The following is a 2,911-nucleotide window of genomic DNA, read 5'->3' as shown; positions in this document are numbered from 1 at the left end:
ATGCAGGAAATCTCTCTGGCTAACATGGATACTAACCAGCTAGAGGCCAATTGCTCCTACACCTAACACAGGATTCTTGTTTGGGCTTCTGCGCTGAGGTGCATGGGGCAGTCGACGGTGGCTACTTCTACCTGCAATTCACAGAAACTGGTAGTGTGAAGGATTTTGGCATTCAGCCAGTGAAAGATGGAGGGGCTGGTGGCTCCTATTTGGCTCCCTTCCTGGAGCATCTGGGAATGGGCCTGATGAGCAGTTACAATGCTCACTTCCAGAATTCCAGCAGCTGCAACATAAAAGTGTCCGAAAGTGACCAGGACAATAATATACACTGGCCTTGTGGTCTGGAGAAGTTAGGTATCTAGGTAGAAGGAAAAAAAATCAAACAAAAGTCCCAATTCTTGGGGCACCTGGGTGGCTCAGTGGGTTAAGCTTTTGCCTTCAACTCAGGTCATGATCTCAGGGTCATGGAATCAAGCCCCGCATCGGGCTCTCTGCTCGGCAGGGAGCCTGCTTCCCCCTCTCTCTCTGCCTGCTGCTCTGCCTACTTGTGATCTCTCTCTCTGTCAAATAAATAAATAAAATCTTTTTTTAAAAAAGTCCCAATTCCCACTGAAGATCCTAGCCTTTTTTTTTTTTTTAAGATTTTATTTATTTATTTGAGAGAGAGATAGAGTGCAAGAGAGCATGAGCAGGGGGAGAAGCACAGAGAGAGAAGGAGAAGCAGACTCCCCGCTGAACAGGGAGCCTGATGCTGGGCTCCATCCCCCTGGACTCCAGGATCATGACCTGAGCACTTAATCAACTGAGCCACCCAGGTGCCGGGATCCTAGCCTTTAAAAACCCAAAGTGGATAATTTAGGAATTAGGATCCTGTTATGTTACCTGAAATCAGCTTTGAAACCCTGGGCAGGAGGAGCCATGCATCCTGTGTACTGTACCATGCAGGTTGATCACTACACCAGGAAGTACTCAAGGTCCTACCCCGCAACCCTTCCCCCACGCTCCCCACTATCCCCCACCCCACCACCCATCCACACACCCCACCCACCCCCATCACTGTCCCCAGTGCACAGGCAAGCAGCCATGTGCCTAGGAATCCTTTGGTTCTTCAGCCTTTCTGGCTGCCTGATATCAAGGGCTTTCTGGATAACTGATAGTTTGAACATAGCTAGCTGCTGGTCAGGCCTTAATCACTGGTCCTCAGTGGGACTGCTCCTCTGATGTCTGAGCCTCTGAATGAGACTTCTCCAAGATGAATGAAAGTCAGGTATAAGATATGGATATTAATAGTCACAATTCGGGAAAACCAAGAAAAAGAATTACAACTGAATCTGGTAAGGGAAGCTCTGTGATCTTGGCCCCAACAAGAAGAAAAGGTCAAAGCTACCAGTTTCCCAAAGGTCCAGCAGTTACAGCTCATGGACTTGGAGACAAGGCCTAACCTTTTGCTAAATAAAACCCTTTGTCTTGCCCTCCACCCGATGGCATAGGCTTCATAAATGGACAACTTGGTTATCCAGGCAGGCTGAGGATTTATTTATGATCCCTTGAGAGGCGACAGGGGCCTCTGCAACTATGCACGAATCTCTTAAACTTCAAGACTCACATCTGGATATATTATGCTGGAACAGCAGTTTGGTGGGGCAATCATTTTCCTACTCTGAGTTACTATTTACCTTGCCAGTCCACGTGTCTGACTTGGTCCTTATGCCAGGTCAATACCTGCCTCCCATGCCAGGGGTGGGCCTGAATTATAGAAGAGCATAATGGCTGTGCAGGAGACTGTGAAAGCTGAGCCCAGAGGGGACCTCTCTCCACCACCCTCAATGTTAATGGGTTAATACTAGGAGCCAAGGAGCAAGACTGGACCATCTGTCATTTGACTACATTTGACTACTATTGAATGCCACCATTCCTTGGGTTGGGCAGTCAAGCTCTGTGATGGTGAACATCTAGAATGTCACGACCTCCGGCCCCTCATGAGGGGGCAACCCCTTCCAGTCAGTCCCTTTTGGATATTCTTTTTTTTTTTTTTTAAGATTTTATTTATTTATTTGACAGAGATCACAAGTAGGCAGAGAGGCAGGCAGAGAGAGAGGAAGGGAAGCAGGCTTCCTGCTGAGCAGCGAGCCCGATGCGGGACTGGATCCTAGGACTCTGGGATCATGACCTGAGCCGAAGGCAGCGGCTTAACCCACTGAGCCACCCAGGCACCCCCCTTTTGGATATTCTTAACAAGATCTGTCCTTTAGGGTTTTTTTTGTTTTGAAAACTTTCTATTTACTTATTTATTTGCGAGAGAGTGAGCACACACAAGCAGGGGGAGAGGCAGGAAGAGGGAAAGGGAGAAGCAGACTGCCCACTGAGTAGGCAGCCTGGTGCGGGACTCTATCCCAGGACCCTGGGATCATGACTTGAGCTGAAGTCAAATGCTTAAGGGACTGAGCCACCCAGGCTCCCCAAATTTTTCTTGGGTTTTTTTTTTCCTTGTTCTTTTAGGAGATCCAGAGAAGAATCTTTCTGGTGGGTTCCTCTGTTGGGAGTAAGATGGGGGAGAGAACATAATTTTTTGTGTATGAAAAACAATGTCATGCCTAAGCATTTTCCTATAGGACTGCCTTGCTAGAAGCCTTCCTGCTGTGTCTTACTTCGTAAGGAGTTACCTCTTCCCACCTCCACCTGGATACTGCCTCTTAGGACCTAAGCAGAAGAGCAGTAAAGGCTAACTGACACACGCCGGGATGGAGTGGGTCCTGATCTATTTTCTCTAACCTTTGCTGTTGATGTATCCTTCCTTATCCCAGAAGGAACTATTTGGACTGTATGGACTTATTGTTAAGGGAACCATAGGAATAGGGGCTCGAGTCTGTTTTTGCATTCTCCGCCTAAAGCTGTCTGATCAGCGTTGGGG

General features: G+C 47.9%; 1 pseudogene; it reads left to right on the top strand.

The window, feature by feature from the left end:
- On the top strand, positions 1-310 carry LOC125097393 (ataxin-7-like protein 3B; annotated as a pseudogene).
- The last annotated feature ends 2,601 nt before the right edge of the window (positions 311-2,911 follow it).

Source organism: Lutra lutra, chromosome 4 (assembly GCF_902655055.1).
Source record: "Lutra lutra chromosome 4, mLutLut1.2, whole genome shotgun sequence".
Lineage (NCBI taxonomy): Eukaryota > Metazoa > Chordata > Mammalia > Carnivora > Mustelidae > Lutra > Lutra lutra.
The sequence above is the reverse complement of the archived record's forward strand: the minus strand, read 5'-3'. Positions and strand labels throughout refer to the sequence as shown.